The 26500-nt window shown below is 34.3% G+C and overlaps 1 protein-coding gene across 4 annotated transcripts in view; it reads left to right on the top strand.

The window, feature by feature from the left end:
• Positions 1-14747: 14747 nt before the first annotated feature.
• The window catches only part of LOC145265503 (potassium voltage-gated channel protein Shaw-like), a 51575-nt gene continuing 39822 nt past the window's right edge, over positions 14748-26500 (top strand). Inside the window, exon 1 of one of the 4 annotated variants that reach the window (XM_080121403.1) lies at positions 14748-15971. The gene's annotated coding sequence lies outside the window, so the exon portion shown is untranslated. Of the gene's footprint in view, positions 16030-26500 lie in introns of all 4 variants that reach the window. The other 3 variants (XM_080121402.1, XM_080121401.1, XM_080121400.1) reach the window with 3 other exon arrangements.

Genomic DNA, 26500 nt, shown 5'->3' with positions numbered 1-26500 from the left:
GGATCCAACTTGCGATAAATATACCAGTAGAAGATTTGAGAACCCTTAAAGAACGAAACAAAGAACAGATCCTAACATACGTCTCCACACACAACACAAACAACCCAGAGCTTTTCACAGAGATAACGAAAAACCTCGTCCTACTTAACCAAAACAGCAAACTAAACAACTTCCTTAACAAAAATAATAAAAAGCAAACGTCAACCCAAAAACCAAAAACGCATTCTTACTTCATCCAAACTAAATCAAGACACAACAAAAAGAGTCACAAAATGCAACAAACAACGATGTGGAGTCTGCAACATAATATTAGAGGGAAACCACATACACATTCACGGACCCCATACAAACATTCAAAATTAAAAAAAAAAATCTAAATTGCACTTCAAAAAACGTGGTCTATGCAATAAAATGTACAGCATGCGATATAGGCACCGCCAAAAATGGCCGAATAATCAAGTTGTTGTTGTTTTTTAAAACGAAATTACATTAATTAAAATCCATTATTTCTGAGTAATTTTATTTTTTCCAGAAAGATAAAAACCTGAATTTTATTATATAGAAAGCAGAATAATGTAAAACTTTTTCTACTATTTTTAATTAAATTTTAAATGTTAAATTTTCCCCAAGAGTTAACAATTGGCGTTTTTTATTTTGCACAAAAAACGTATATAAATAGTTAAAAAAAAGTTTTTTGAAAGAATTAATTTGTTTATTTCTTGTCTAACTAAGATTTAGGGTGATTTTCTATGAGAATATGCAAAAATATTATAATATAAGTACCTGGATTTCAAATAATTCCACTTATTCATATAGGCAACTAGTTACTTCGAGTCGATTTGATTACTGTTTACATTTGTACTTGATAAAAAGCAAACTACGGAAGACCAAAAAGCCCCCCCCCCAAAAAAAAACAGCTTATTTTTCAGTGACGAAAATTTCAATGTATTATTAATGCTGAGGATGGCCAGTACCAGATGGGTGACCATTTGTATGAGTTTGGTTCTTAATGTGTATGTGTGTGGGGGCCAGGCTCTCCAAAATGGGGAGGGGGGCAATTTAAAGCAGAATAAAAAAAATTATTTCAGCACGTTTGGTCACCGTAGTCGAAAGGCGACAAACGTTTCCAAACTTGATCGAAAAAATAATGATATTTTTAACACAAAGGACACAATATTTGTCGAATTTGTTTTTTGTATCGATTCTTCAAAGCGTGCCCTGTTTAATAATGGTATTCGGCTCGCAAAGATTTTAAAATGGCTTTTTTCGTATAAATATTAAATTTTTTTTTTTTGTTTTGCTTAACTTAAATTAATTATTTTACTTAACATATTCACCGAATTTCACACTTCAAAACTCAAAAGCGGGATAATTAAACACAATCGAAATTCTGATATTCAGACGTAAAAATAAGGTATGCAAACAATTTTTTTTAAAAATCTATAATCCCGTCCCTTACAACAACACAATATGTTTTGTTCAGTTTCAGATGATTATTTTAAGCATATTTGGAACCCTCTAAAAAAGGGGGGGGGGTTTGTAAGCAAAAAAAAAAAAAAAAAAAAAAAAAAAAATATATATATATATATATATATATAAATATTGTTTATGAAAAATAAGTACACTGGTATAAAGTTCATTCTTCTCTTAATAATCGCTGAAAATTTTGTATTGATTGGATAATTATCTAATTTTTGGTAGATTTTTAAAAAGACGGTCCGTCAAAAAGTACTTACCTGCACCCCCCCCCCCAGTTTTGGCGGTGCCGTGATAAATCCTACATAGGAGCCACAAAACCTTAGTAATAGAGTAGCCCTACACCGATCCAACATCAAAATCGCGGAAAATAGACACCTGCATGTTTCACAGCATATACACACATGCAGTGGACGAAGATTCGAGATAATGCCCATCTTCCAGATTGACAACTACTTCTACTTACTAACACAAGAAAAAAAACTTCATAGCAAGGTTCAACCCCGCCTTAAACATCTCTCAATAATTATACACATAGGTAGGCAAAACACAGGATACATTTACACGCATGCATACTTAGGTAGGTGTACACCCTCACATACGAAACAAAACAAGCACAATAAAGCACGCGCACACTTTCACGGGCGCGCACATCCATATCCAGTATAATACTATTTCCCTAAACTAAACAAACAATTAGAAAATATTCGTGTGTATGTGTATGTGCACACATATGTGTGTGTATATATATATATATGTGTGTGTGTGTGTGCGTGTGTGTGAGTATGTATGCATGCATGTGTGTATATATATCATCTGTTATCTATCCTCCATCGTGTTTGTATGTGTACGTGCACTTATATTTGGGTGACTGAATACATGTATACATATGTGCTTGGATTAGGAAAGAAAGAAAACATCAACCAATATATATGTAAGGTATGGGTGTATGAATGTGTATGTGTGCGTGTGTGTGATTGTGGATGCGTGTGTCCATATATGTATGGTGGACTGGATGGATATATGCGCACCTGTATATATGTGTGTGTGCGTGTATATATATATATATGTATATATATATATATATATATATGTATATATATGTATGCATATGTATGGGTGGGTAAATGCATTCGTGTATGTGTGTATATGGATGTATATGTACGTGTGACCCCCTGCATATGTCTTCATATACATGCATGTGTGTATGTATGTGTGTGTGTGTTCCTGCATACGTATATGTGAGCGTGTATGTACATACGTGTATGTATATATATGTGTATGCCCATGTATTTGTATGTGTGTGATCATGCGTGCGTGTATGTGTATATATCATATGCCTATTCTCCATCTTACTTATGTGTGTGTGCGTGTACTTATGTTTGAATGATTAAGTACATGTATGCATGCGTGTTTTGATTGGGGGAAAAAAATAAAAATATGATAAAAGGCTGAAAAACGCACAATTGTTGATGGCTACACTCTTTTATATATATATATATATATATATATATATATATATATATATATATATATATATATATATATATGTATATATATATATATAGTATTGAGACGATTAATCGGAATTGGAATCGGGAATTGGAAAAATCGGAAGATTTAAGGGTATCGAAATATGAAAAATTGATGCCTATTTTCCGATGCCAAAACGATTCTATTAATTGTCCTTTTTTATTTGATTTTTTTAAAAAAAAGTACAATCTTCCATTGTTAGTAATAATGATAAAATAATAAATATTTATTGATTTTAAAATACCAGTAAAGCTAAAATCGATAGATCATCCTCTACACGTTAAGGAAAATATCTGCATATTTAATATGAGTTTTTTTTTTTTTTTTTACGAAAATCGAGGAAAATAACAATCTTATAGTTAAATAATTAAAGATGTATAAAGAATCGGAATCGGTAATTGTATCGGAATCGAGAATTTAGCACGGAATCGGTAATTATATCGGAATTGGGAAAAAATATTGGAATCGTCCCATCACTAATATATATATATATATATATATATATATATATATATATATATATATATATATATATATATATCATTTAACTGTGATGTTTTGAAATAAATTTATATTTCATAAAAACTATAGATCCAGGGATTGATGTAACATCTCTTACGTCTGTTTGACGAGCCTTCTTTCGGCTTCATTAGGCATCATTAATTCTCTCCTAAGAATTAATTATCTGGGCCGGGATCTTTTGGTGCCGCATTTAAAGCATGCGTACAATAAGCGAACACCACATAGTTTTTATGGAATATAAATTTATTTCAAAACATTACGGTTAAAATATTAGAGACATTTATTACACAATAGAATTTTTTTCTTCTTCTTCTACTTCTTATATATATATATATAATCTCTATATAAATAAAATGAACTCATTTTTTCCCTTCTGATTTTGACCTTAATAGGATTAAAAACCAAGATATTTCATGCAAATATAATATGCACAAACGGCAGAACAATATCTGAGGTGTGTTATAGGCTTATTATTTCTCAAATTCCTCGATAATCTTAGATTTCTATACTTTTTCTGCTGAGAAGTCACGGCCAAAATCGGTTAAGATCAATGGAAGTGGTAAAATATTTTCTCTCTGATAAATTCCTCCTCCCCCTGCCACCACTTAACACCGTTTGGGGATTGTTCACAAGGAACAGTTGAGAAGAAACACCGGTTTGGCTTCGTAGTTCTTTCATGTGAAGTTATTTAAAATCACTAAACTAAGCTGCAGTGCTCTGTGGCGTAGTGGTTAGCGTGCTGGACAATTCACATAATATTTTCACGTTCGCGCCGACCTACCGTAGTCGTTTTTTTTTTTTTTTCCTAAACAACTGGAATGGACTTTTTTTGGTGGCCGAACTGTTAACGTTGCAGATGTTTTTTTTTTTCACACTTTATTTTCCTACTTTTACTCATGACTCCGGGTTTGATCCTTCCTACTTACCTACCATAACATTTTTTAAAACTCCCCGCCCGTCCCGGAAACAAACACTCGGGCAACGCCGGGTACCCCCGCTAGTTAATTTATAAACGGAAGTTTCCACTATTTGTTAGATCATCCATGTATTTTCAAAGGCAATCAGTTGTCTCAATGCTGCCAAACAAGGGAATGAATGAACTGGTTCTGCGAGCTCGCGTATTTTTAGCACCTGCATTCCTATTGTTCTTGGTGCAACCTGGTAATACTACAATGTTTTTGCACAACGAGTTGGTTATCCGAATACGCTTCGCTCACACAATAAGTTTTATCACAACCAAATGTTTTCGAACCGGTGATGAGCAGAGATGAACGAGTGGACGTCTCAAGTCTCTGTCTCAATCCAGTTCTCGTATTCAACAGCCGTATTAACAGCATCATCAGCAGCAGAATAGGCATCAGCTGGTCAGTGAAAAAAAACAACAAAAACAAAACAAACAAAACAAAACAAAACAAAAAAACAAAACAAAAAAAAAAAACAAGAATAGATCCAACCTGAAGATGCGTCAATTCTATCCTAAAGATAGCAACCTCGATAGAAGGAGACATATTTGCAATGTTATTTCAAACTTAAGCGTTCCAGACCAACAAACATGCTATTTTACAACTTTAACGTAAGCGACTAATTAAAATGATATTTCAAACTTAAGCATGACGAATTGACAAAATATTTTTTTATTTAAGCATGACATACCCATATAAAAAAATGCGATTTTAAACTTAAGCATGACAGTCAAACAAAAATTCCATTTTAAACTTAAGCATGACAAACCTATCAAAATTCTATGTTATATTTCAACGAAAATTCCATTTCAATTCGACGATGTACCGACGAAAATTCCATTTCAAAATAAAGCATAATAGACGGTCGAAAATACAATTTAAAACTTAATCATAATAAAACGACGAAAATGTTATTTCAAACCTAAGCCTTACAAACTTATGAAAAATGATATTTCAAACATAACTATTATTAACTGACGAAAATGCTGTTTAAAACTTAAGCATTACGGATCGACGAAAATGCTATTTTCAAATGTAAGCATTACATACTGATGAAAATGATATTTCAAACTTAAGTATAACAAACCGATAAAATCTTTTTAAAAATTTAAGCATAAATTTAAGCATATTTAGATAAAATGCCATTTTAAATTTACCATGTCAAAGACGGAAGAATTGCTGTTTTTTGGATCATAATCTATGCATCAAACATTTATCGATTTTTGCTATTGAAGTAATATTTTTGGCTCCTTATATTAGGTAGCCTCGTGTCTTGTCTGGGGCAATTTCCATTAAAATAGATCGTGCCTAGGATTGTATTCTGCATGAAGTGCTCGTCGTTAATCGCAACTATTCGTTAACCTGCAATATTGTAGACTAGCAAGAAGACCCGACATTGCCCGGGATTGAACGATAATCAACGAATGTTTCACCCTCCCATATTTTTCATTGTCATTAAAATCGGTGAAATCGCTCATTTTTCAATCAAATCGATTGATTGCTTGCTCTTGTTGGGGATCCACCATGGTGTATCAAGAAGAAGCTTAACATGGCTCCACCTAGTGACTTAGTCTACAATACACTTTAGTCTACATTGCACTGTAGAGAACTTACTGTTGATTTTATAAAATTATTTTTTATAAAATGGCTTGAAATTATAAATGCAAATGTCACATATCGTAGTTCAATTGTGCTATAAACAGAAATATTCATTTCGAACGTGTCCCTGTCATATCAAAGAACCTGCTGTTGATTTTATATACTGAGCTATTCTGCTTATGTGGTGATAATGGTTTGAATTAAAGTTTAATATGCAAAGTGAAATATCATGGTTCACTTGTACTCAAAACAGAAACATTCATTTCGAGCGTACCTCTGTCATATCAAAAGGACCTATTGTTATATGACGGGCCTTCTGCTTGTGCGGTAATAACACTTCTCAAATGCACTTATGATGTTATGCTGTATAAGGTGTTAAATTTGGTCAAAATCGCCTGTTCTTTTTTCATCGCAATTTTTCGATTATCGATACTTATCGAAGACGTTCCGATACAAAACCTATCTAAGAACACAACCAGATGCATAAAATACATTTTGTGTGAAATTTCACACAAATGGGCCCAGCCATTTCGGAGTCTATAGAGAAGGAACACACACACACAGAGACAAATTTTCTTTTATAGAATATTAGAGACGTTGAACACCGACACCAAAGACAGCAAGGATTAACAGTTGCATGTGAAGTCGGGGAAGGTTAGGCCCAGAATACAGAAAGGAATGCATTGTCACTCTTACTCTATTTATTTGTGGTTCTGCACCTTAAATGTCTTTACTGGTTGCATTCAAAAGCAGAGACGACCAGAAAACAACGGATTCTGGTTTTGACTCTTCTTGAATTTTCACCAGAGCCCTTTTAGTCGAGTAACTTTAACATCACCACATTGCCACCTCGGCGAGAAAGGGTTGAACTATATGCTGGAGTCCCTCAGAGGTCAATCCTGGGCCCAACTCTCTTCCTGATCTACATCAATGATCTCCCTAAACACATACTTAAATCATTCGTTGACATCTATGCTGATGACACGACCATTTATGGCGACACATCAAAGGCTGTAAATGACAAAGTTCTCTCTGATTCTCTCTCCTCTGATCTCGAGCGCGTGGTTCAGTGGGGGAAGATGTGGCTGGTTACCTTTAATGCATCAAAAACCAAACTCCTATCCTTACATCATCAACGCTCTGATCCCCATCTGGCATCAATTGTGATGGATGGCTCTCGTCTGGGTGAAACCTCATGTTTTGACAAGCTTCTGGATTTGACCTTTACTCCTGATCTGAAATGGAACACGTACATCAAGTCTGTTGCCAAGGTCGCTGGAAAGATGGTGGGATCCTTCTACCGCTCCAGAAGATATCTCACTATTGATGCAATTCTCTATCTATATAAAAGCCAAGTACGTCCAAGGATGGAATACTGTTGCCATATCTGGGCAGGAGCTGCTAAAAACAGCCTATCCTGCCTTGACAGAGTACAAAATAGACTTCGTGGCTTAGTGAGGGATGCCCTTTTCTCTACCTTGCAACCTCTCTCCCACAGAAGAGACGTTGCGAGCCTATCCTTGTTTTATCGTTATTTCCATGGCAGGTGCTCGTCTGAACTCCAATCTCTGGTCCCCCCTCGCCAATCTTTCAAGAAAAACACCCGTCTAGCTGAATCCACTGTGAAAAATTTCCCCCACTCTATATCTGTGCCTAAATCAAAATGCGGATTCCATGAGCAAGGCTTCTTTCTTAGAACTGCACGCCTGTGGAATTCTGTTCCGTCTGTCTGCTTCTTACCGGACTACAACTTGGATGTCTTTAAGTCCAATGTTAACAAATTCCTAATGAACCGCCCCCTGAAGTAAACACTTCATCAAATCTCCACACTAACGTAATGTACTTGCAATAACCCTTATCCCTGAGTGGCTTCCGGGCCTTGATAAGTGGTGATCACTGTGTAAAAAAAAAATAAAAAAAAGGAAGGGCTTCTTGTAATGTAGTTGGTGCGCATGTATAACAGTATTGTCAATGTACGTATAACGAGTCCTTGTTAACCTACGCGTTGAACGTGTTGTGATATATGATTCGTCTAATGTATATTTATAACAGTACATATAACATTTATGATCGTCTTAACCGTGTTGTGATTTGTGATTTTCTCGTCTTTTCTATTGTGTGTTGATGTGTGCATACATATATTAACAGTTTATCGACACGGTTTAAACAAGAGACGAACATCGCTGTCGGTGGGAACACAAGCAAAAGACACATACCTTCAATCTTCCTTTCATGCGTCCTGAAATCAAAAGTGCTTTTCTTCAAGAAGTGAAAGCGTCAAGACCGGAATTATATATGGATATTTCATTTATTCTTGCTGAGTTCTTTTTCAGAGTTGGCATGCTTTGTATACGACTATATTTTGCTAAAACACCCTACTGACTCCCACGGACGTTACTGTCAAAAAATACCCTCCCTCCATTAACGCGTTGCATATCAAACTGTTCTCCCTCATAACTCAATTGTCCTGTCTCGAAATCCATCTTTTCCACTAGGTCATCACTACACATAGCCTAGAGATCCTTGCCGGGTTTTTGTCACGTATTTTTGTTTATATTATCGTGAGCTTAAATTCCATCTATCACGTTTACATCAAGTTAACATTCCTGGGAACTATAAAATGTAAATAAATATTTGTTCTAAATATTTTTATTATTCGAAAACATATTCCACGTGACAAAACTTTTAGTCTTGAATAATAATAACAATCGTCAACCAGCACACCTTTCGGCGTTGCCCAGTAAATATCCAGCATTTTGTTCATCTTACCTTTCAACGGGTTTAGACGAACACACCTGTCCTTCGTGAAAGTGCCTTAATTTTCACATAATTCGCACAATCAAATATGGTCTATGAATTTATAATCGATCTAAGTGGGCTCTTCTTTTCATAGCTGCTGACTTCTTAAAATCAAAGAGACAATAATTAGTTACACTACAACAAAGAAGAAAATTCCAATAAATTTGTGCGTCTAAAATAGGAGTCTCCAAACTACGGCCTATCGACCAAATCCGGCCCGCCAAAGTTTTTATTGCAGATGCTTTACAGCACCTGCTATAAAAGTAACAATAGAGCAAAAATAGACTCGCAACTGAGAAAGAGGAAGAAAAGGTTCTTGCCCACTAGATTTCGAAGACGGTCTTGTCCTTGTCAAGACAGAAAAAAGGCTACTCTTAGGGCTCCACCTCAGATGTGGGCAAAAGTACTCTATCTTAGGCAGTATTTGACTCTTATGTAGGGATTCTTCTAGTTACTGTTATAAAACTATATCCGAAAGGATATTGAGCACTTTGTGTGCATAATTTCTGATTTTTTTAAACCCGTTCTGTTAAGCGATAGGCAGATGCTTATTTAATCATTTGCAAGTACCGATCCGTAGTCCTGTGGTTAGAGCTGCCGACTGTCAACGCGATGGGGTTAAGTACAATCCACGGCTAAAGAAAAGTGATAGTCTAGCCGCACTGATGAGTTGTGATAGAACGGAATAGTACTATATATATATATATATATATATATATATATATATATATATATATATATATATATATATTATAAAAAAGTGAACCATATCGTAAATTCAATCAACTAAAAAATGGAAACCGGGGTGAGGAAAAGAAAAAAAAAATATATATATATAATGGGGCAAGTTATATGTACAATTAAATAAAATAAATAAGTCGATTAAAAAAGATCGTTAAAATATACCCAAAGCGCTTTTCGTTCGTATATATATATATATAGTAATTTATGAAATATATATGGCGATTAAGCTACACTGAATATTCCGCGTTTCATCCATTCTAGGACTCTTCAGGCTTAGAGTAGATGAAACGCGGAATATTCAGTGTAGCTTAATCGCCATATATATTTTATAAATTACTAACTAGCTCTACCTACGTATTGAGCACTTTTGAAGTAAATACTTAAAGTTTACGCATAAATCTATACTTTCGCATATTAATTTTATGTGAGTAAATTAAGTAGTTATATATATATATATATATATATATATATATATATAAAGAGAGAGAGAGAGAGAGAGAGAGAGAGAGAGGGGGGGGAAGATAGGAACAGCGAAAGAGAGAAAGAGAGTGTAACATGCTTTGATATAAAAATGCTGACGGTAGTTTGTGCTCACAGAGTGCTTTTAGTTTCAATAATGTTTTACCTCTATCGGAAGTCTTTCGTCGTCTCTTAAGTTCCTCATCTTCCGCTTCCCATCCCTTTACCTCTTGCCGTCCTCCTCCTCTGTCCTCTCCTCACCCTTTCACTCCTTCCACTCATCATATCAATCAATATACATCGTGTAACGATGTGGCGTCTTTATGGGAAGCATTGATTTGCGTTGGTTGTTTAAAAAAATAAAAGCATTGGAAGAAAAGATGAAATGAAAAAAAAACATAAAAGAAAAGACGTAAAAGAAAAAAAACCCAAAAAGAATGGAAAAACGAAAAAAAGAAAATGAAAAAGGGAAAAAGAGGATAAGAAAAAGGGAAAAGAAAACACGAAAAGGAAAGAAAAAAAAACGAAAAAAGAAAGGGACAAAGAAAAACAAAAAATATAGAGGGACATAATGAAGGGAAGAAAATGGAACACAAGGGAATAAATTATGAAAGAAAGAACGAAACAAGAAAGAAAAAAAAAGAATGAAAAAAGTGAAAGAAATATAGTAACACAAAGAAAGAAGGGAGGAAAGAAGCAGAAATTAACAAGAAAAGAAATTGAATTATACGTACTTGTTTACGATTCATGAGTGTGACTGAACCTAGATTCGAACTCAGGATCTCGGCATCTGAAACCTGAACATCTACGACTCAGATAAGTCTCGCTAGTGTTGGGATTAAAACACGTATCCGCGAATAATTAGCACTTAAAAATGTATATGTCGCCCCCCCACCCCATCTGAGTGTATCATATTAGTGAAGGGGACATTATTCCTGACCAGGATTAAGGTAAAATGCCTTTTCTTATAAATAATTGAATTCGTTTAAAGTACCGCAAAATAAAAATAAAAATAACGTGTACATTCATATAGAAAGTGCGTGAAATGTAGTCATCGTTTTAAAAAGTAGTATACTAAACAGATAATCGCTCATAAGCATGGATATTATTATAGTATTGGGAATCCCAGTTTAATTGCTATATAGGTAGTTTAGAAATAGAAAGTTATATAATCATATTTTGATTTCCCATCAGCGATTTCCCATCAGCAGGGTCAGATAGGTTGGGTTTGACAGGCATCAAACCAAGTCACCTTGAATGACCTAGATTAGATGTACCGGACATTAAGGAGTGACATGGAAGTGTGGTCGTAGGCCTTCCAGTTGACGACCACATGGGGAGAGTTGGTTTGGGCAGCAGAGGGAGCAGACGGGAGATTTCGGGTCTTTCCCGGCAACCAGGATCCGAGATGTTAGGCTTGCCTTGAATAAAAAAGATTGAAGCTTCAAATTCCATCTTGTTGTTCATTGAAGAATCTGTCTGCAGCATCCACTCCCCAGTAAGGTGGAAGGCCATCGACCAAGAAGATGTCATCCGCTGGCCAAGGCAATCAGGTATGTTCGCATTATATTGTTGCACATACACGTCTCGGAAATCCCAAGGCAAGAAAGAAACTGTAGAAGAATAAGAACACCCACACACCTACACACACATATAACAGCGAACTGCGCGTAAGGACACATGTTTATACGTAAGAACACACACACCCACACGTATATGTAAGAACGTTGATAAGACCCGTAACAGAAACGTAACAGAAATCGTAAAAGAAAAAGTAACAGAAAACGTTAACAGCAAACATTTAGTAATAATAGACAGTAGTCAATAAATAATCGTATCGGTTACATTATGACATGATACTAACATGATAGAAACGATAAGTACACCCCTTTAGATCAAGGGATTGATGTAACGTCTGTTACGCCGGTTTGACGCGTCTTCTTTCGGTTTCATTAGGCATCATTAATTCTCTCCTCAGAATTAATTATCTGGGCCGGGATCTTTTGGTGCCGGATTTAAAGCATGTGTGCAATAAGCGAACACCACAAAGTTTTTTTTATATAAAATATAAATTTATTTCAAAACATTACAGTTAAAATATTAGAGACATTTATTACACAATACATTTTTCTCTTTTTCTTCTTTTTTTCTTACTTGCCATGATATTGGTCAGCGCAGTCACTAGTTATCGAAGATAGAGGTTGTATCATACAATTCAGTGGGTAAACGCACGATCATGCAACATGTGTAAAAATTAATAGAAATCCACTGTTTAAAAGCACATCTTTGGTATAAGCTGAAAATTAGAAATTTTAAATAAATAAATGTTTATTAAAAAAAAAAAAACAACAACAAAAAAAAAACGCACGTTTCTGATTTTCTAACCGTCATGTTTTGAATTCCAAACAGTGGATTGATAAATTGCTTTCTATTGATAAATTTATTTATTTCAATTTAAAGAAGGAGCAGTTTTAAGAACTCGAACGCTGAGCTGGTTAAAATGCGTCCACTCGTGGGAAGCGTAGTGAACGTTCAAGATGACGTGGGTTACGTCACGACTGTAACGACGAGGAAATAAATGTCGTTGTACAAAACAGTAAGCGAGTTGGAGTTATTTCCTTTTCTTTGTCTTGGTCTCCTATGCGACTGAAACTGCACACAACGTGTGTTGGTCAGCAGACAACGTTACACTCCCCCCTTTTTTGTTCGAAGACAGATTTGTTGTTCATAATGCTCTGATAAAGGTATTCCTTTTTGGTCCCCTGACAAAAAGAGGGTGGACCTGTAAATTCACCCTTGTCCGTTCGTCCGTTCGTCTGTCCGCACATTTCTCAATAACTACGACTTGGAATTTTTTGAAATTTTGCACAAACATTAAACATGGTATGAATAAAAAAGTAACAGAACGGATTTTCCAGGAAAACTCCGCCCCTCCCCTCTAGGAGTGCCTTTCAGATTAAAATAGCTAAAATTGACACTTTTGTGCTTTTAAAAAAAAATTGATGCCTTGGATTTTTATAAAACATTCTGAAAAGTTGTAACTAACTGATTTCTATATGACGTTAGGGCTAATAAAAACACTACACTTTGAGGACTATTTTACAATATTTGTCCAAAATTTTCTGTGTTTGTCTATTTAGCAATTTTGCATGGTGCTGAACTCAAATTTAAATATGTTAAGGCCTTGGGGACTTTTGGGGCTAAATAGGTCGGGGGGCTCAAATAATGGACTTAGTCATTTCTTTTTTTGCATCGTGCTGAACTCAAATTTACATATGTTAAGACCTAAAGCTGGGCCGTTTGTTCATTTTCACTAGGATTTGACGCCCCCTGGGGACTTTTGGAGCTAAATGGGGTGGGGGTGGAAAATGCTGAACTTAGTCATTCTTTTAAGCCTCGTTCACTTATTTGGATTCGAGGTCCTCGTTGCCAGATTTGTTGTGCTGTCGTTATCCCCTTTTATGAATTCGAGTTCCTCGTCGTTAAGTTGTTTCTAAGAAAGATTACGACACGGATATGGTTTAGAAAAAGAATATTTGTATTTACAACAAGACAAAAAGCACAGAGAACAAGAGTCGTAGTACTTAACGCCAACATGGCTTACTGCAAGATACACCACACATTTATACCCTTCAGAAGAGTTCATATATTGTAGATGGACGAATCACCACAACAATTCAATAGTTAGATGAAAGTACAGAATATTTACAAAACATCCTCTTCTCTCCATGTTAAGGCAAATTTTCTAAATAATTACGTTATTATTTCAGCGCAGATCGTATTTAGCATAAATGCCAAACCAAGAAGCTGCTTTTCCACAAAATAATCGCTTATTCTTCTGATTAAAATTTATTTCATTTACCAATACATTTAACCCTTAAAATAGTACCTTCCATAGAGCGTTTGTGTACAGACGGTATTATTCAAAATTCCTCGCAGCCTAACATTAAAACCTATGTAGTTCTTCGCCTCTACGTATATTCGTTGTTGCGTGGATGCCCTTTCTTAGTTATGAAATAATGCGAACGTTTAAATTTTTCATTGTTATAAATTTAGTAATTAAAGAAAACAATAATTGTTTTTATTTCAATTTTCACGAGTGACGCCGGTGCACGGGTCCCGCTAGTTTATTATATAGTTTTTATTCATACAAACATGTTTGGCTATGCATAGGAGTTAAAACTAAGGCTCCTTCAGTCTTTGACAGACTATCGATACTCACGAAAGGGTACCTGCGCGTGATGTTTTTGTGGCAAGATGCGAGGTATCTCTAACAACACCTCTCCTGAGCCGAAATTCTAAATACCAGTTGCAAGTGAAGTGTATGTACAGGACGATTGGAAACAAATGCTGAGATAAGCGGAAAGCACATAGAGCGCCTAGAATTCCTAAATAGTCACCCATCTGGTACTAACCAGGTTCAACATTGCTTAACTTCGGTGATCTGACGTGAATCGGCGTGTAAACGCGATTATGCCGTATATGAGTTAAAACAAGTATTTATGGAATGGCAATGATGATGATGATGATGATGATGGCGATGGTGATCTTTTCATGCCAGTTTTTAATGGCTATAACAACAACAACAACAACAACAACAACAACAACAACAACAGCAACAACAGCAACAGCAGCATCAACAACGAAAGGAGGAGTAAGAGTAGAAGAGAGAGTGTAAGGTGTGTCAGGGGGTGGAAGGATGCCACACCTGTAAACTGGTACAGCTGGTCACCCTATGTCCTTCTTTCTAAGAGTCCTTCATAGCCGCTTCGCTAATAACGGAGTTTAAGAAACTGGTTTGTCTATCTATCTATCTATCTATCTATCTATCTATCTACTGAGACACGATTAAGTTGTGTAACATCCCTTCAGTGTAATAAGACATGCAATTGAAACTGTTTTGCAACATTGTGAACTTCTTACTGTCATCCTCTCGACAGCACACAATATATATACACGTTTATGAAAAAAAACAAACAAAACTATAGAAAAAACAACAACAAACAAACAAAACCTCGCTTTGCTTATAACGAAGGTAATAAGCCGATCTATCTATCTATCTATCTATCTATCTATCTATCTATCTATCTATCTATCTATCTATCTATCTACCTATTCATCTATCTATCTACAGAGAAACGGTTACATTATACAACATATCTTCAGTGTTGTTAGATGTTCAAGCACAAGGATCGAAACCGTTTTGCAGCGGTAGGCACTTCTGCAATTCACAATATATACATATACATACATAACATCTGAAAAAAAAAATCAAAAACAAAAATAACACATGCGCATAATAGCATACACGGTTAAAATAACGTGCGAAAGTCGACGTCACATACATGAATACTGTTTATTGTTCCTGTTTGTTTTGCGATTGATCCAAGTTGGATACTCTTCGGATGATCGGTGATACTGTGAAGCTGCAGTTAAAATGTTAAGCTAAGTACATTTTGTTCTCATTTATATGAGTCGTATACAGAGAGTCGGGAAAGTTGTAATTTTAGCCTTCACGCATTCTTTTACATCGCGACATTCAACCGCAAATTAAAATGCATTTGTTTTAATATGTAAAAAAAATTGGAACAAAACACCACCACCACCACCACCACCACCACCACCACCACCAACAACAACAACAACAACAACAACAACAACAACAACAACAAAATAAAAAAAAATAAGAAAAAATCTCAAAACTATGTGTATCGAAGCCTGGATTTAAACGTGCACCAAAATAATTTCTTTCCAAAGTTTTCTTACAAATTGTGTTTCTACGCGTCCAAAATGGACACTGCCTCGAGAAATGCGTGAAATTCATATTCGATGATTGTGCCAAAAACTTCATCCAAACGGAGGAATCTAAATTTGATTGTAAGCCACAACGACAAAACAATAATTTGTCTACTTAATTAGTTTGAATCCATTTAATGTAAATGTTGATTTTATTTCAAACATAAGCGTGACAGACAGACAAAAATTCTATTTCAGATTTAAGCATAACAGACAGACGAAAATTCTATTTCAAGTTTAAGCTTGACAGACCGACGAAAATGCTTTTTTCAAGTTTAAGCACAATGCTATTTCAAAGTTAAACGTAGCAAACCAATGACAATTTTAACCCAAACTTAACCGAGGGAAATTTTATTTCGAACTTAAGAGCGACATGTCAACAAAAATTCTATTTCAAACTTAAACGTGCCAAAATTCAATTTTTATTTCAAACTTAAACCCGAGTAACTGACGAAAATTGTATTTTAAACTTAATAATGGACAAGAAGCGACAATTCTATTTGAAATTTAAATGCAGCAGATAAACGAAAATTCTATTTGATACTTAAAAGTGTGTAACTGACGATATTAGTTAAAAACTTCTTTTTAAAACTTGAAATTATTGATCGCATATTGAGAGAATAACTTTCTGTCTTTCAATTTTTTAAAATTTCATCTTGTCCGTTTGTTCTTTTTTATATAAATAATTTGAGTATTGTTTGCTTTTTTTACATGGTAGTCTCCACTTATCAAGGCCCGGAAGCCACTCGGGGATAAGGGTTATTGCGTGTACAGTGATCAATGGGATAATATCGTAGTAGTCGCTAGTAATGGATATTTGATAAAGTGTCTTACTTAAGGTGGTAGTTTATCTGGAATTTGTTTATGTTGGACTTGAAGACATCCAAGTTGTAATCAAGTAGGAAACAGGCAAACGGAACAGAGTTCCATAGGCGTGCACTTCTAAGAAAGAAGCTTTTTCCATGGAATCTATGTTTTGATTTAGGCACAGATAAAGAGTGGGGAAAATTATTGACAGTGGTTTCAGCTAGACGAGTGTTTTTCGTGAAAGATTAGCGAGGGGGGACCAGAGATTGTAACTCAGACGAGCACTTGCGATGGAAATGACGATAAAACAAAGACAGGCTCGCAACGTCTCTTCTGTGGGAGAGAGGTTGCAGGGAAGGGAAAAGGGCATCCCCCTCTAAGCCATGAAGTCTATTTTATACTCTGTCAAGGCAGGACAGGCTGTTTTTAGCTCCTGCCCCGATGTGGCAGCACATTTTATTTAATTCATTCTTACGGTTCTCTCTTTTTGTTTATACTAATTCTATTTCAATCTTAAACTTAAGATATAAGTGAAAATTCTATTTATAGCGTGACAGATAAACGAAAATTCTATTTATAGCGTGAAAGATAAACGAAAATTCTATTTTAAATTTAAACATAAAAGGTAAACGAAAATTCTATTTATAGCGTGACAGATAAACGAAAATTCTATTTAAAGCGTGACAGATAAACGATAATTCTACTTTCAATTTAAACATAACAGGTAAACGAAAAACATAACGGGTAAACGAAAATTCTATCTATAGCGTGACCGATAAACGAAAATTCTATTTTCAATTTAAGCATAACAGATAACCGAAAATTCTATTTGAATCTTGAACGTGCGTGTCTGACGAAAATAGTATTTTAAACTTGACGAAACTTCTTTTAAAAATGTAAACGTGATAGATAAACGAAAATTCCATTTCAATCTTAAACGTAAGATGTCAGGGAAAATTCTATTTCAGACTGAAACGTGCGTAACAGACAAAAATAATATTTTAAACTTAATTGAGGAAACTCCTTTTAAAAACTTGGACGTGGCATATAAACAAAAATTCTATTTTAAACTTAATTGAAGAAACTGCTTTTAAAAACTACACCGTGACAGATAAACGAACATTCTATTTTAAACTTAATTGAGGAAACTTCTTTTAAAAACTTGGACGTGACAGATAAACGCAAATTCCATTCTCAGCTTATACCTGACAAATAAACGGAAATTCTATTTACTTAATCTTAAACGATTAGCAGACGGACAGAGCCGCTTATAAAAATGCTCGGACGTATATAAGAAGCTTCTGACTTGCGTCCGATTATCATTCGACATTTTTTTTCAATGCCCCATAATAACGTGGAAACTATTCGACAAAACTATGAAATTATCTTAAGATCTGTCATTAATCAACGAGGATGCATTTAGACATAAAAAACGCACCAATTATATAATAGAGAGATTCGACGTTGCCCGGGAATGAGAATCAACAAATGTTCCACCCTCCTATATTTTGATTGCAATCGAAATCGTTGAAATCGCCCATTTTTTAATCAAATCGATTGTCTGCTCTAGTTAGGGACCCCCTCCCCGAAGTGTACCTGGAGGAAGTTTCACATGCCTCCCTGCAGTGACTTAGTCTGCAATACATTGTAATCTACATTGCACTGTAGAGAATCTACTGTTGATTTTATAAAATTATCTGTAAATAATGGCTTAACGTAAAGTTTAAAATGCAAAAATCAAGTATCATAGTTCAATTGTGCTCAAAACATAAACAACCATTTCTAACGCGCCGCTATCTTATCAAAATACTAACTGTTGATGTTATTAAACTATTTTTGCATAATAACTTGAATTAAAGTTAAACATACAAAAGTCAAATATTATGGTTCAATTGTGTTCTAAAAAGAAACATTCAGTTCAAACACACCTCTGTCTTATAAAAGAATCTACAGTTGATTTAGAGGCTTGGCCTTTCTGCTTGTGCGGTGATAAAACTGCTCAAATGTATTTGGTCATGTTAAGTTGTATAAAACGTTAACTTGGGTCAAAATCGGACTTCCTTCTTTAATCGTATTTTTTTCGATTATCGATTTTCAATACATATGAGACGTATTTCGATACAAAACCTACGCAAAAACACCCCCGGACACATCAAGTACCTTCGTGCGAAATTTCAAAAGAATCGTCCCAGCCGTTTTTGAATCCATAGGGAACGAACTCACACACACAGAAACAATGTTCCCTCTTATATAATAGTAGCTAGCTATATGGATAGATAGATAGACCGATAGATAGATAGATAGAGAGAGAGAGAGAGAGAGAGAGAGAGAGGGGGAGGGAGGGAGGGAGGGAGGGAGAGAGATTCAATATAATGACCGTTCATCACCAATAACGTCGCATTTTGAATTAATATAACTGAAAAAAATCCGCACAAACCAAAAAGCATGAGGATCAATTTTCTCACCAATCTAGATGTTAAATACACATTCTACAATCTTTACTATCAAGTCTTTACTATCCATTTTCTGCGGAGCACACGCGATAATAAATAGATCTATTGTATATAGAGCTATGACAACAGCATATTCTTTTCATTGTTTTGACTCTCGAGTATATATCCGACACAGTTAGACACAGTTAATCGACCGAGAACCGAACCACATCACTCTATAGGGAAGCCTTTGAGAACTCTACCAAACTCCTCCGACAATTTTGGGTCTAAACACTTGAAATTTTAGATATAGGTTCCTTATACACACATATATATCTATATATCTATAAAAGTGAACGTGTGTGTGTGTGTGTGTGTGTGTGTGTGTGTGTAAGATATCAACGGATACATATTCGAGAGTACAAACAATAAGTATATAAGTATATGCTGTTGTCCTAGTTGTAATTATATATATATCGCCGGGTACATCAGCTAGTATATATATATATATATATATATATATATATATATATATATATATATATATATATATCGTCGGATACATCAGCTAGTATATATATATATATATATATATATATATATATATATATATATATATATATATATATATATATATATATATATATTAGCATTTTACCCCGGCGTTGCCCGGGTGTTTGGAGGTGTATGTTGAGCAAAAAAAAAAAAAAAATAGTCAATTTTTTTTACTTTGACCCCTATTATTACCCCTTAAAATTTATTGTTTTGGGCTCAAATCGAGTTATTAAGTTAGAACCATGTCCAAGGAATCTATATCTAAAACTTCAAGTGTTTAGACCCAAAATTGTCGGAGGAGTATGGTAGAGTTCTCAAAGGTCAAATCGTGGAACTTTGACCCCTTAACAGCCAAATTTCTGGCCGAAAACCGATCACATCGATTTTCCCAAATTTCAGTACCCTGTATATCAAATTTCGAGTCTGTAGACTGAAAATTAACAGAGTTATTGCAAAGGAAAACGCACACACACACACACACTCGTTCACTTTTACAGATATATAGATATATATATATATATGTGTATAAAGAACCGATATCTAAAATTTCAAGTGTTTAGACCCAAAATTGTCGGAGGATTTTGGTAGAGTTCTCAATAGTCAAATCGTTAACAGGCAAATTTCCGGCCGAAAACCGATCACATCGATTTTCCCAAATCTCAGTACCCTGTATATCAAATTTCGAGTCTGTAGACTTAAAATTGACAGTGTTAATGAGTAGGGAAATGTACACACACAGACAGACACACAGACACGTTCCCTTTTATAGATATACTAGCATTGGTGCCCGGCGTTGCTCGGGTGTTGTGAGTTGTATGCTGAGCCAAAAAAAAAAAAAAAAAAAAAAGGTCAATTTTTAAAAATTTGACTCCTATTATGGCCCCTTAACATTTATTGTTTTGGGCTCAAATCAAGTTATTAAGTTAGATCCATGTCCAAGAAACCTATATCTAAAACATCAAGTGTTTAGACCCAAAATTGTCGGAGGAGTTTGGTAGGGTTCTCAATGGTCAAATCGTAGAACTTTGGCCCCTTAATCGCCAAATTTCTGGCCAAACACCGATCACATCGATTTTCCCAAATTTCAGTACCCTGTATATCAAATTTCGAGTCTGTAGATTAAAAATTGACAAAGTTATTGCGTAGGGAAATGTACACACACACACACACACACACACACACACACACACACACACACACACACACACACACACACACACACACACACACACACACACGTTCACTTTTATATACATATATAGATTACATTAACTTACGATCCAATCCCCTAATGCAGTTGCGTTCTTTTTGTTTTTAATAATTATTCTAGTACTATTCTCACTTACATTACTCTTTCTATCACCATTAGGTTCATTCACCAGTCCAGTTTTAAATGATGCTATGTGGTTTCTGTATCTGTCCTTGAACGTGCAATCCTTACCAACCAGTACTGATATGTAGAATGATGTGGTTCTCGGTTGATTAACTGTCTCTAACTGTTTCGGATATATACTAGAGAGTTAAAACAATGAAAATAATATGCTTTTGTCACAGCCCTAGTAATAACAATATGCATAAAATAAAGTACAATGGTTTTAAATTCAATTTCTACGAAACTTTTGTACCGACCTGATATTTATATTTTCTCTTCGTTGATAAGTTTTTCGATATTTTCTCTATATATTTTCGAAAAGTTCTTAGATAATTTTTTACAATATGTTTTTTTCGATGTATCTTACAGTTTGTTTTTGTCCCATATTTTTTGTCAATATCCCTTCTTTTCTATATTTATTTAATATTTTTTTATAATATATAAGTATAATTTTGGATATTTGTTTTCGATTTTCAATATAATCTCGATATGTGTTTGATATTTAACACTTCGTTTTTTATATTTACTGATATATCATTTCGATATTTTTTTCGATTTTTCTTTCGATATTTTATTTACATTGATTTGCATATAATTTGCAATATCCTATTGATATCTAATTTCGATATATTTTTCGATATTTTATTGATATTTCAATTCAATATATCATTCCATGTTTTATTTCAATATATTTTCAGATAAAATATATTGACATTTCATTTCGGAATATTTTTGATGTTTATTGACATTTCATTTCCATATAATATTCGAAATTTAATTGACATTTAATTTGGAATTTTTTCCGATATTTGTTTTTGACTTTAACTAAGATTTATTTTTAGATATTTGTTATTTTTTCGCTATTTTATTGACATTTAATTTTGATATATTTTTCGATATTTATTGACATTTAATTTGATTATATTTTTCGAGATTATATTGACATTTCATTTTGTTATATTTTTCGATATTTTATTGACATTTCATTTTGTTACATTTTTAGACATTTTATTGACATTTTTACTTAGATATAATTTACGATATTTTATTGGTATTTCATTTTGATATATTTTTCGAGATTTATTGACATTTAATTTGATTATATTTTTCGAGATTATATTGACATTTCATTTTGATATATTGTTCGATATTTTATTGGCATTTCATTTTGTTACATTTTTAGACATTTTATTGACATTTTTACTTAGATATAATTTACGATATTTTATTGGCATTTCATTTTGATATATTTTCGATATTTTATTGACATTTCATTTTATTATATTTATCGATATTTAATTGACATTTTATTTTGTTATATTTTTCGATATTTTATTGCCATTTCATTTTGTTATATTTATCGATATTTTATTGACATTTCATTTTATTATATTTATCGATATTTTATTGACATTTTATTTTGTTATATTTTTCGAAATTTTATTGACATTTTATTTTGATGTATTTTTTGATATATTATTGACATTTAATTTTATTATATTCATCGATAGTTTATTGACATTTAATTTTGATATATTGTTCGATATTTTATTGACATTGCATTTTGTTACATTTTTAGACATTTTATTGACATTTCATTTTGTTATATTTTTCGATATTTTATTGCCATTTCATTTTGTTATATTTTTCGATATTTTATTGACATTTTATTTGTTTATATTTTTCGATATTTTATTGACATTTTTTTTGCCATATTTGGATATTTTATTTACATTTAATTTTGTTATATTTTTCGATATTGTATTGACATTTCATTTTGTTATATTTTTTGATATTTTATTGACATTTCATTTTCTTATATTTATTGATATTTTATTGAGATTTCATTTTGTTATATTTTTCGATATTTTATTGACATTTCATTTTGTTATATTTTTCGATATTTAATTGACATTTCATTTTCTTATATTTATTGATATTTTATTGAGATTTCATTTTGATATATTGTTCGATATTTTATTGACATTTCATTTTGTTATATTTTTCGATATTTTATTGACAATTCATTTTGTCATATTTGGATATTTTATTGACATTTAATTTTGATACATTTTTCTGATATATTATTAACATTTCATTTTGTTATATTTTTCTGATATATTGTTGACATTTCATTTTGACACATTTTCTGATATTTTGTTACCATTTCATTTCGATATATTTTCGATATTTTATGGCCGTATTTTTTCGTTATTTTTTGCAATTTTCTTTTATTTGTTTGCTATTTTAATGTTTATATCGCTGTAGTTTCAAAGCAATGATACGTTACAAGGTAACGCATTTGCTTTTTAAGTTGCAAATACTTCATGAGAAATCGGGAACACACTCAAAAGCTTTACCGGGATGTAAGATTGGCTTGACATAATTTTGTAAACTAGTACAACTAGTGCTTCGACTAGATGTTTATGTCCTCGAAATCTATGGCATGGGACCTATTTAGGAAACTGCACTTTATAACCAATAAGAATACCTTCACCGTAAGTGCAAAATTAATTCCACATCACGCATTAAATTATGTCCTATTTTAATGATTAAAATCAACATATAATGCTGGTAAACCTTATATCTAGAATCCTTATTCTAGTTTGGATCAAAACTTATTATAATATTTTCATTCTAGAAAATGTTTAAAATGTTAGACGGAAGCTTAAACGATCTTTTTTTTTTTTTTTTTACAAAGGATTCACCACTTATCAAGACCCGGAGGCCACTCGACGATAAGGGTTAATGAGTGCACGGCAATATCGTAGTAATTGATAGTAGTGGAAATTTGTTAAATTGGATTACGGCTTGTTCACGTTGGATTTGAAAACGACCATATTGTAGTCAGCTGGAGAGCAGACAAACGGGAGAGAGTTTTTTTTTTACAAGGTGGTCACCACTTATCAAGGCCCGGAAGCCACTCAAGGATAAGGGTTATTGTAAGTACAATACGTTAGTGTGGACATTTAAAATGTCTACTTTAGGGGGCGGTTCATCAGGAAGTTGTTTACGTTGGAATTGAAAACATCCAAGTTGTAGTCAGGAGAGAAGCAGGCAGACAGGTGTGCAGATCTAAGAAAAAAAAGCTTTGTTCATGGAGTCTACGTTTAGGTTTAGGTTTAGGCAAAGATAAAGAGTTGAGGGATTTAGTGATAGTGGTTTCAGCTAGACGACCGTTTTTCGTGAAAGTTTGGCAAGGCGGATAGATTAGAGCGTAGACGAACACTTGGCATGGAAATAATGATAAAGCAGAGACAGGCTCGCAACGTCTCTTCTGTGTGAAGGAGATTGCAGGGAAGAGAAAAGGGCATCCCCAACTAGGCTACGAAGTCTATTTTGAACTTTTTCAAGGAAGGATAAGATGCCTCTATCAGCTTCTGCCCAGATGTAGCAACAGCACTCCAGCCTTGGACGTACTTGAATCTTATTCAGGTAGAGAATTGTATCAGCAGTGAGATATGTACTGAAGTGGTAGAATGATTCCACCATTTTTCCAGGGACCTTGGCAACGGATTTGATCTATGTGTTCCATTTCAAATCAGGAATACAGGTCAGACCCAGAAGCTTGTCAAAACATAGAACTTTCTTAAGACGAGAGCCATTCATTCAGACGGGGATCAGAGCTTTGATAATGTAAAGATAGAAGCTTGCGTTTAGATGCATTAAAATTAACAACTGTCGACGCTATTCTTTTTATTAGACTCTGAAAATAGTCAGAGTAATAAAAAAAAAAATTAAATTCAGGGAATCTAGCTTAATTGGTGTTTAATAACTATGGATCAAATTTTATGTAAATCTTAAATATTTTAATTTTAAAATAGGAAGTTGCCCCATATATCATGCTTCCTCAAATTCTTTCTACAATACTTCAAAGAAACTAAAGTTCGACTAATAATCATTAGCTAATATCTAACTTCTGTTGTTTAAGGATACAAAACTTAGTTATATTTCACTTTTCAGGAATGGCTTCCGTCCGTTCTTTCCAATTTAAATAAAACTAAAGTAAAACAAATATAACCTACATTACCTACTATTACGCCCAACAGCTATATTCCAAGAGCCATAAGGATCGATGAATTACTTTAGCAGTGCATCCTGTATATATTGATATATAAACACACACGCAAACACACACACACACACACACACACACACACACACACACACACACACACACACACACACACACACACACACACACACACACACACACACACAGAGGCTCCTCCAGTCTTTAACAGTAGTAGTGGTTGATGGGCAGAAATCAGAGGCCCACAGTATTAATGCTGGAGTCCCTCAGGGGTCCATACGGGGCCTAACTCTCTTCCTGATCTACATCAATGATCTCCCAAAACACATACTAAAATCTTTCGTTGACATCTATGCTGATGACACGACCATCTATGGCAACACACACGCGTGATACAATGGGGAAAGAGATGGCTGGTTGCCTTTAATGCATCTAAGACCAAGCTCCTATATCTACATCATAAACGCTCTGATCCCCATCTGGCATCACTTGAAATGGATGGCTCTCGTCTAGGGGGAGGCCCCAGGTTTTGATAAGCTCCTGGGTTTGACCTTTACACCCAATCTTAAATGGAACACATACATCAAGTTTGTGGCCAAGGTCGCTGGGAAAATGGTGGAATCCTTCTACCGCTCCAGAAGATATCTCACTAATGATGCAATTCTCTATCTATATAAGAGCCAAGTACGTCCAAAAATGAAGTACTGCTGCCACATCTGGGCGGGAGCTGCTAAAACAGCCTATCCTGCCTTGACAGAGTACAAAATAGACTTCGTGACTTGGTGGGGGATGCCCTTTTCTCTACCCTGCAACCTCTTTCCCACAGAAGAGACGTAGCGAGCCTGTCATTTTTCTATCGTTATTTCCATGGCAGGTGCACGTCTGAGCTCCATTCTCTGGTCCCCCCTCGCCAATCTTTTTCAAAATACACCCGACTAGCTGAAACCACTGTCAATAATTTTCCCCGCTCTCTATCTGTGCCTAAATCAAAACGTAGATACCATGAACAAAGCTTCTTTCTTAGAACTGCACGCCTGTGGAACTCTGTTCCGCTTGCCTGTTTCCCTCCCGACTTAAACCTGGATGTCTTCAAGTCCAACACAAAGAAATTCCTGATGAACCGCCCCCCCCCCTAAGTAATGACATCTTACCAATTCTCCAATACTATTGCTACATTATCCCTTTGATTACTGTACACACAATAACCCTTATCCCTGAGTGGCCATTGGGCCTTGATAAGTGGTGAACTCCATGTAAAAAAATAAAAAAAAACAAAACAAAAACAGACTATGGATACCCACGAAGGGGTGCCTGCGCGTGAAATTTTCGTGGCAGTAGGTGCGCAATCTCCAACCACACCTCTCCTGAGTCGACATTGTTAACGTTGCTTAACTTCGGTGATCTGACGAAA

Source organism: Euprymna scolopes, chromosome 40 (assembly GCF_053919585.1).
Source record: "Euprymna scolopes isolate OS-2025 chromosome 40, ASM5391958v1, whole genome shotgun sequence".
In the NCBI taxonomy this organism is placed as follows: Eukaryota; Metazoa; Mollusca; class Cephalopoda; order Sepiida; family Sepiolidae; genus Euprymna; species Euprymna scolopes.
This window is presented reverse-complemented; position numbering and strand designations above follow the sequence as displayed.